Genomic DNA, 10,681 nt, shown 5'->3' with positions numbered 1-10,681 from the left:
TCATGTATCTATCTATCTATCTATCTATCTATCTATCTATCATCTGTCTATCTATCTATTTATCTATCTATCATCTAGCTATCTCCCCAGGGTGCACACATGTCTTCTTGCACATACATTTTTTTAAAAGTAGCTTGAATGAATACTTGATTTGTTGAGAATTCCCTTTCTCATACTTAAAAATGTCCCATTTAGTTTGATAAATTGTCAGATCACTCTATCTGCAGTTATTTTTTATAGCTGTCATCAGAGTCACTACAAAAAAAAAAGTCTGAGACTTACTTCCACAAAAAAAGTCAATAAAGATGACATCCAGAAATGATACTTAAGGAGAGCAAAGACAAACGTCAAAGGAAGGGCATCAGGCTGATATTAGAATATTATACTATGAGAGGTGAAAATAAAGGCTTAAAAAAAGTAAGCTACACTGTAGGGAATGGGATAGTGTGTGTGTACCTATGTGCACATAGGAGCACAATGACTTGAAAACATTTTGCACAAGACAAGGAGCAAGAGTGCCTGAAGAGATGACTCAGCACATAAGAATACACACTACTCCTATAAGAGAGCTGGTATTCTATTCCCAACACTCTCATAACCTGTGACTATGGCTACAGAAAAACCAACACCTCTGGTATCCTTAGTTACTTGTACTTGCACTCTTATACACATACCAACAGGCAGAAAGACACACACACACACACTCACATACACACACTTTCAAAATAAAATAAATCTTTACAAAGAAACCAGAGACTTGGAAAGGGGCAAGGAGGAGATGAGGGAGGGAGGGTGGGCTTGGGAAGGAATGAGGGAGCAGGATACAGCTGGGATACAAAGTTAATAAACTATAACTAATAAAAAAATTAAAAAAGAAAAAAAAAAGAAACCAGACCAAGAACTCTCAGTTTTGATTATTTGAAGCAGGACCTGTTCTTCCTTCCCTCCAACCCTTAGACTAGGTTGGATAACATGTATAGCAAGATTAATTTTAAATTAGATTAAAATTTATGTATATTTTAACAGCAAACTTTGAATTCTTCATGGGACACAGAAAAGATGTTCAAAGTATATTATTGAATGGCAAGACTATACAGCAAAACTAAGACTGCAATTGTTGAAGCATGTTCAATATTTTGACATATTTTGGAAGAAGTCAGGGACTACATACTAAACAATTAATAATGATATTGGAAGCTAGATAATTGTTCTTAATTGTCTTAAATGTGATATGCTTACTGATTCATTTGTGTGTGTTCTTTTCTATCATAATAGAGGTTTCTTTTGTACTGAGAATGCTGGAAAGACAAAATACAGAGTACAGAGCTGGTGAGATGGCTGTCAATAAAATACTTGCTACACCAACATGAGGGCCTGTGTTCATGCCCCAATACCCACATAAAATGAGGCACTGTGGTGTGGATGTGGAATCCAGTACTGGAGAGGCAGAGACGGAAAGATCTCTGGACATTTACAAAGCTCCCTCCAGGTTCAATGAGAGGCCCTGCATGAATACAACGTATTTTGATCACATTCACCCTCCTCACTCCTGGGTCCTTCCACATACAACCTACAACTTCACACTCTTCTTTCTTCTCTCTCTCTCTTTCTCTCTTTTCTTTCTTCCTTTCTTTCTCTTTCCTTTCTATATTTATATGTTAACAACACGCTGAGTATACTATGCACTGCTTACATGCTCATAGAGCAGTGGTTCTCAACCTCTGGGTCACACCTGCCTTTGGAGGTCAAATGATTCTTTCACAAGGGTTTTATATCAGATATCCTGCATATTATATATTTACACTACAACTCATAGCAGTAGCAAAATTACAGTTATGAAGTAACAACAAAAATGATTTTATGATTGGGGTGTCACCATTATGAGGAACTGTATTAAATGGTCAAGACATTAGGAAGGTTGAGAACCACTGTACTAGAGCATGGGCTACCTAACAGGGACCACAACCTAAAGAAAACTGACTCTTCTTCCCTTGGCAGCCATCAGCTATCAATAGCTCCCCTGCTGGGGGTGGGAGGATATCGTCCCTGTCCATGCTGGCTTGATCTTGTGCAGGTTTCATGTAGGTAACCATAGCTGCTATTAGTTCATGAGTACAACAGTTCTGTCTTGTCTAGAAGACATTGTGTTGGCTAGGTCCTCTCTAATCTCTGGCTCTTGCAATCTTTCCGTCCCACTCCCAATGAACTTTGGGAGAAGAGTGTGTGATAAAGATGTCCCATTTCTGACTGAACACTCCACAGACACGATCCTCCACACTCTGACCAGCAATGACTCTGCACTGACTGTTACCCACTGTACACAGAAGTTTCTCTGATGAGCCCCGGGAGCTGCACTAATCTATGGGCACAGATACACATATTTAATAGGAAGTTTTATACTATGTCCATTTAGCTGAGTAATAGTAGCAGGCTCTCCTGAGGACACAGGCTCTTGGTAAGAGTTACAGTATAAGGCATGTGTTTCCTCTTGAAAAGTCAACCTTAACTACAATGAGAAGTCCATTGGTTACCCAACATGGGTACTGGGATTCTAACCTGGGTCCCCTACAAGAGCAACATAAACTCTTACCCACTGAGCGATCTTTCCCCCCCCCCCCCCCCCCGTGTCTTAGTTAGGGTTTCATTGCTGTGAAGAGACATCAGGACCATGGCAACCCTTATAAAGAAAAACATTTCATTGTGGTTGGCTTACACTTAAGAGGTGTGGTCCATTATCATCATGGTGGAAACATGGCAGTGTGCAGGCAGACATGGTGCTAGAGAAGGATCTGAGAGTTGTACATCTTGATCCACAAGCAGCAGGACACTGTGTGTCACACTGGGCATGAGTTGAGCATAGAAGACCTCAAAGCCCACCCCCATAGTGACTCACTTCCTCCAACAAGACCACACCTACCTCAACAATGCTACACCTCCTAATAGCACCATTCCCTGTGGACCAAGCATTCAAACACATGAATGTATGGGAGGCCATACCTATTCATTCACACTACCACACCATCCATATCTTATTTTACTTATCTCTTAATCGTCATCTCCAAAGGAGTCACCAGCAGCACCAAACCATCAGCAGAGATGTGGTAGAAAATAATCGCCTGAGGCTTTTTTAGCTTTAAGTCAGAATCATTAATGCAAAAAATAGACCTGTACAATTAAAAAAAAATGTGTGGCTTTTTTTTTAAACAGGATATCCCTACATATCTTTGGCTGTCATGGAACTCACTATATAGACAAGACTGGCCTTGAACTCACAGAAATCTGACTGCCTCTGCCTCCTGAGTGCTAGGATTAAAGGTGTACACCACTACATAGGATATGTGTGGCTTTTGACATTGTATTTTAGATAGCTACTTTCTATTTAGTCTATATTAGCATCTAAAGTTCATTTTTCACTCTGAGCAAGTCAAATGACTTGCAAACAAAACCAGCATATCAGTCTATCTTAACTGATAATAAACTAAGAAAATACAACTGAGTCATAGTGGAACCTAATTATTCAGTACAATTCAGGGCATGATTAATTTAGTCACAAGTCAAATGAAGAGATGAATTGGTTATGCTAACCAAGCCCACCAGGTCTTCTAAGGTATAGTTTACTGGCTGAAGAAATGCTTCAATGGGCAAGAGCATTTTCTGTGCAAGCATGAATACTTAAGTTCAAAACCACAGCACTCAGATAAAAATGAGGTAATTACTATATACATGCCCATAATCCCAACTCTGTGAGGATGAACACAAGAGGATCACTGGTGCTTACTGAACGCCAGCCTAGGTCTAAATTCAGATGAGAGATCCCGCCTCAAAGAATATAAAACAATGTTAGAGCAGGACACCTGGTTTCCCTTTCTGGTCTCTGTGAGCACACAGGCAGGCACAAACACAACACATGTGTGCATATACCACACTCACACACTTACCTGCATACACACACACACATATATACACAAAATAAAAAATATTGATAAAAAATAATCTCTATTGCTATGAAAAAGAAAACACTGATCAACACCAGCTTGCGGAGGAAAGGGTTTATTTAGCTTATATGCCCCAATTACAGTCCATCACTGAAGGAAGTCAGGAACTCAAGGCAGGAACCTAGAGTTAGAAATTGAAGCAGAGGCCAGCCATGCTGGAATGCTGCTTACTAGCCTGCTTAACTGTCTTGCTTGCTTAACCTTTTGCTTGCTTAACTACCATTTTTATGCAACCAAGACCACCTGCCCAGATCTGGCACCACCCACAGTGGACAAGGCCCTCCTACATCAATCATTAATCAAGAAAAAGCTGCCACAGGCTTGCCTCCATGCCAATCTAATGGAGGCATTTTCTAGAATGAGGTTCCTTCCTCCCCCAACCCTAGCTTGTGTCAAGTTAACAAAAAAAAACAAAACAAAAAACAACAACAACAACAACAAAAAAAACTAACCAGCATAGTACAGTTCACAGAAAGCTAGAAGTTATTTCATTGGGGGTGTGCTTTGAATAGCTTTACTTGTAGAAATTATTATAAAGTGTGTGACTCCTTTTTCTGTAACCCTTCCTTAGGGAACCTCAGCTCTCTATATTTTCAAATCCCTGCTGCCTGTGTTGGCACAATTTTAATCTAGGCCCGAAGCCCTCTTCAAAGATCCAGACTTCTGTTTTTATTGCTGTTGTTAAGATTTATTTTTGTTTAGAGGAAGAGGAAGATTGTGGGAAGGCCAAACATACAGTATTTGTGGAGACCAAAAGAGGGTGTTGGATTTCTCCAGAGCTGGAGTTACAGGCAGTTGTAAACTACCCAATGTGGGTGCTGGGAACCAAATTGAGGGCTTCTGGAAAAGCAGCAGGCACTCCTAATCACTCAGCCTTCTCTCCAGCCCCACCACCTTTTTTATTTCAGACTTATTCTTACCAACTGTTTTCCTGAAATAGCATACATCTTCATTTATTATTAGGATAATTAAAATGTGGACAACGCTTTGCACTGAGTGTGTGTTGTGTGTGTGTGTGTCTGTGTGTGTGTGTGTGTGTGTGTGTAAAAGAAACTGTGTGTGTATAAATGGTTATGGAAGCCAGAGGTATCAGCCCTAGACCTGAAGTTACATTTGACTCTGAGCCATGTAAGCCTGACATTGGTGTTGGGAACCAAATTTGGATTCTCTGTAAAAGAATTATATGTTCCTAGTGAGTGAAGGTGTGGAATGCTTTAATCCCAGCACTTGAGAGATGGGTGGATCTCTGAGTTTGAGGCCAGCCTGGTCTACAGAGAGCGTTCCAGAACATCCAGGACTATATAGAAACCATGTCTCAAAATAAACAAAATAAAACAAAAAAAAAACCCTCAAAAACAACAAAAAATTATATATTTTGAATATTAAGCTTTCTCTCTAGTCCCTCATACTTTTTTTATTTAATTTCCCATACTTCTACCTTTCCACCTTTCACCTGTGACCAGCCCACTCTTCCTGAGACTTTAGTAACTCTTCTCATTTCCTAGAACTTTCTTCCCCTAGTAGCTAGTTGGCAAATGTTTCCTCCTCATCATTTTTGCCCAAATATCACCATCTTCATAAGTCTCATCCTGACCAATTTAAAATTACTACTCACTTTAATCTTCAATGCTCTTATGCATCCTGTCTTTTCTTTTTACGTAGCATTTATCACTCAATTATCATGTATCTTACTGTTTTAGCTGCAGGCAACAGGATTTCTTTTTTCCATTGGGAATAGATATCACCCAGTGGCATGCAAATTCTCAGTGGACAGGATATTTGTGGAGATATGCTAAGCGCTTAGATCGGTGTCTGATTCTAAATTCATAGATTAAGGTCCAATGCACTTTACCCCATCATCATCATCATCATCATCATCATCATCATCATCATCATTATTATTATACTTTTATTTTTAGTGAAACTACACTAAATTAATGCCAATGTCATATGTTAGTTTGTGGACTTTCCTTCGCTCAATCAGAGACTTGGCCATCTGGGCCACTTGTAAGGCGCTGTGTTGTCATTTCACATCTCCTTCCAAACACATCGAAGTCAGACATGGTGGCACATAGCTGCAATCTCAGCTTTCAGGAAGCTGAGGCAGAAGGACTGTCAATTTTCTGGTAACCTTGGCTCATAGTAGGTCTATGTCTTAAGAACAAAAGAAAAGTAATAAGAACAAAAGAAAACAGTAATAAGTTTCACTTTAACATATTATGTGCCCACATTTAATTACATAATTCTATCATGACTTTAAGAGTCAGGTTAAATTTAAAATCAGATTATTTATACATCCTATTTATTATCTCCACAACAATATGTGCTGGCTTTTAAAAGTTATCTGTAAGCATTTCTCACATTTGGTCTGCTTAAACTTGTCTTGGTTCCTTTCTGCTTCAAGCTGATGCCAATATTCCTTAATATACTTTGCTCACAAAGTCCTCCATAAACACATTTCTGCCTGATATTCCTCCTTTGACACCATTCCCTCTCCTATAAATGTAAAATCCACATGAATTTTTTTGTTCTTTCTCTCATATGTTTGCTCTGACTAGATCACTTCATGCTAATACACACACTATCATTTGATCATATTCTGCATTTATTCTCCTTTCTCCAAAACCAGACAGAGGTTTTCTGGGTTCTCCCAACTTTTTGCATATACCCCATCTTAACACTACCCTTCCAACTAACACATTGCTGAAATATAACAGGTTCTAAATAAAGCCTTACTAAATAGATTAAAACACACACACACACACACACACACACACACACACACACACATTGGTGGGGCTGAGGGCTGAGTCTGCAATTTAGCTCTCTGAAATTCTTTTTTCTCCACCGTTTGACTATGCTAAACACCTCGTGTTCCAGTGGTTTGAAGGTCCTGCTATGCTGTGAGGAAATAACTCACAACATAACACATGCACATGTTCTCACCTTGATGTTTTTATTATTGCTTTTGGAAGAAAGTCAGCAAGTAAGTGCCGTACTTTTGGGGAATAGCTGACATTCCATAGACATTTTTGACAAATATTCAACCCAGAGATAATTTTGATACAATTTTATAGATTTCCTGATCCTTTATATATGTTATTTTATTTCTTTATGAGCTGATTTTACACTATCTTTAGTGCTCAAATTCAGTGACCAAGGTAATGTAATGGTATGAGCAAGGAATATGACCTCTGCATGAAAGAATTCTGTTTCCACACCATATATTTGAGCACTTGGTGAAAGATGACACTGCTCTCTGACTCCTTCCCCTTAGTCATCAACTAACAAAGTGATTCTGAGGATTCCTTTTTCCTGAATGGCTTTTTCTTGAATTTTTGTTTGTGCCCTCCAATCTAATTAGTGTAATTAGCCTTGGACACACAATAGACAGTAAGAAACAAAAGAAGCTCACAAATTTCTATCTCAATAACGTGCCTCTCTTTCACACACTCCAACGATCTAAGTGTTCAGCTGTCTTCAGAGCCCATAACCTTTAATCCTAGCATCAATCTCTGTGTTCTATTCAATTCCAGCTGCTGTCTACTGAAGAGCAGCAAATGTTGGAGAGAGTTGTGGGAACATGGATGTCGCCCCATTCATTTTCATTAGTCAACTCAGGGGACACAGATTTCCCTAACACTGCCAAAAGAGCTCCTACAGTGTCTGAATGATTTATTGTTCAACATCATATTGCTTCTCAAAATGTGGCTAAAAGAACTGAGGAAAATCATGTGTGTGTTTTATCTAAAACGTTACGTAATCTTATCACCTGTATACTGAAGTTAGTGGCTAGCACACAGATGACAGACTGACACAAAACTCTTTGCCTTGGCTGCAAGAGGGACAGACATTTTCTTCAGTAGTGTAGGCATCAAAATATGTCCATACTCTTAAAAATAACCTTTCACATACTTTCATGTAAGCAACATTGAGTAAAATCATTAGGACAAGCACACACACACACAAAAGTAGAAATATACATAAACATACATATACACAAAAGTAAACACACACATACAAGTAGAAACACACATATACACACATACAAAAGTAGAACCACACATAAACATACACATACAGGAAAGTAGAAGGAAAGCTTGTTAAAAAGAGGAAGATAAAAAGCAGAAGCAGAGGAGAGAAGAAAGGATCATGGAAGAAAATATGATCAAAGCATTATACACATGTATGACAAGTATGAAAAACATTAGAATGAAACCCATTTTCATGTATACTGAATATATGCCAATAAAAACTTAAGTGAAGAAAGGGCTTTCTGGGGGCTGGAGAGATGGCTCAGAGGTTAAGAGCCCTAGACGCTCTTCCAGAGGTCCTGAGTTCAATTCCCAGCAACCATATAGTGGCTCACAACCATCTATAATGAGATCTGGTGCCCTCTTCTGGTGTGCAGCCAAACACTATATATACAATAAATAAAACTTGGAAGGAAGGAAGGAAGGAAGGAAGGAAGGAAGGAAGGAAGGAAGGAAGGAAGGAAGGGAGGGAGGGAGGGAGGGAGGGAGGGAGGGAGGGAGGGAGGGAGGAAGAAAAGAAAGAAGAAAAGACTTTTCTCCTGGGGAGTGGTGGCATACACCTTTAATCCCAGCACTCTGGAAGCAGAGGCAGCAGGTCGATTTCTGAGTTTGAGGCCAGCTTGATCTACAGAGTGAATTCAAGGCCAGCCAGAGCTACATAGAAAAACCCTGTCTTGAAAAAAAACAATAATAAATAAATAAATAAATAAATAAACAAACAAACATAAATAAATAAATAAATAAATGAAACAAAGAGATTGCGTCTTAAAAATCAACTTAACAAGTTGTAAATTTTTGAGGCAACATAGTAAAGGGAACAGGGACTATTTCTGACAGGAACTCAATGGCTGGCTCTTTGACCTCCTCACCCCCCAAGGAAGGAGCAGTCCTGCTAGGCCACAAAGGAGGACTTTGCAGCCAGTCCTGAAGATACCTGATAAAACAGGGTCAGATGAAAGGGAAGGAGGTACTCCCCAATCAGTGGACTTGGAAAGGGGCAGGGAGAAGATGAAGGAGGGAGGGTGGGGTTGGGAGGGAATGAGGGAGTGGGCTACAGCTGGGATACAGACTTAATAAAATGTAACTAATAATAAAAATTAAAAAAATAAAAATAAAAAAATTTGAGGCAATGCACCAGCATCAATAGGTAAACATTATAATTTATAAGAAACAATTGACAAATCTGTTACACCAAATAATCCATCCTCTATCCCTCAGGACATCTGAAGGACTAATTTGCTAACAATATTCAAGAGGCTTGTGTTCGTTTGTTTGTTTTTACCTGGCCCATCTGACCTCTCCTGGCTCATGACTCACGAAGCCATTTCCAGCCAGCTATGCCATCCTGCAATTCATATTTGAGGAACGAGGCAGCAGGTGACTCTGTACCATAGAGTCACCTCCGACGCTTTTAAAGGTTATATGGAGAGCAGCTCAGGCTATGAAAGAACCTCTAGTTTCCAAGTGGCTCCCCACCCACACCCTGCCAAGGTCACAAACTGGCCTCGAACTCACCGTATAGTCGAAAATAACTTGGATTTTCTGAACTTCCGAATGGCTCCCTAGTGCTGCGACCGGAGGCATGCAGAGACTCAAAGCTAGGACCACTTGCCTGCTAAGCAAACACTCTACATAATGATTTACATCCTTGGCCCTCTGGGTATTTGCAGTGAGCAGGATTAGCTGAGAGAGCTGTGTTTTCTTCGCAGTGAATTTTTCCTGCCCTCTAGGTCGGTCTTCTTCAATCTGCCCTTATAAGTACCTTTGAGCCAGGCACGGTGGTGAACACCTTTAATCCCAGCACGCAGGGAAGCACAGGCAGCAATGTTGCTGTGAGTTCCAGGACAGCATGGTCTACAAAGCAAGTCCAGGACAGCCAAGTCTACACAGAGAAACCCTGTCAAAGGGAGGGCATGGGGGACAAAAACAAAAACAAACGAACACAAGCCTTTGACTTTGTTTCCCTAGGCTTAACTTCAGCACTGCTTTCCTGTAATCATGCTTCTAACATCTTCTGAAATCCTCTCTGGGATAGAAGTAAATGAAGTAAGAACTCACCACGGCCAGCTCTGTGCAAAGCTGTCCTGGCACATCGCCCTAGGCTACCCAGATCCCAGTGAATTGATCGGTTTCCTGCATCCTTTTGATAGCTCTCTCTAATAATAAAGGATGGGGCATATCCTACCACAGCTTGATCTTCCTGGTAAGTTTCCTTTTCTCAGGTACACATAGGCCTTCACTGCTCTGTCTCATCCCTCCTACCTATGGGCTCTGCCTAGGCTTCTGTCTGAGTTTCTAAGAGACTGAAGAAATGAGTAAGCAAGGTCATGTGCGAGACTGTGGTGGCATGCACAGTCCTGCACAGGTCTTGGGCCACATGGGCTCCCAGTAGCAGGAGCGAAAGCGGACACAGCCCCCAACCCTAACCCTGAAGCTATCTCCAACTGATAACCACTAAAAAAAAAAAAGAAAATTAGGTTTTTATAGATGCCTGTTTGTATTCTAATGGAAGGAAGGAAGGAAGGAAGGAAGGAAGGAAGGAAGGAAGGAAGGAAGGAAGGAAGGAAGGAAGGAAGGAAGGGTGTATGTGTTTGAGAGGGTGTGGGGATCAGAAACTATCTGGGAGGAGTTAGGAAGGCCAACCCTAATTAG

This window comes from Psammomys obesus, unplaced genomic scaffold (genome assembly GCF_907164565.1).
Source record: "Psammomys obesus unplaced genomic scaffold, mPsaObe1.curated_primary_1811, whole genome shotgun sequence".
NCBI classification, from domain to species: Eukaryota; Metazoa; Chordata; class Mammalia; order Rodentia; family Muridae; genus Psammomys; species Psammomys obesus.
This window is presented reverse-complemented; position numbering follows the sequence as displayed.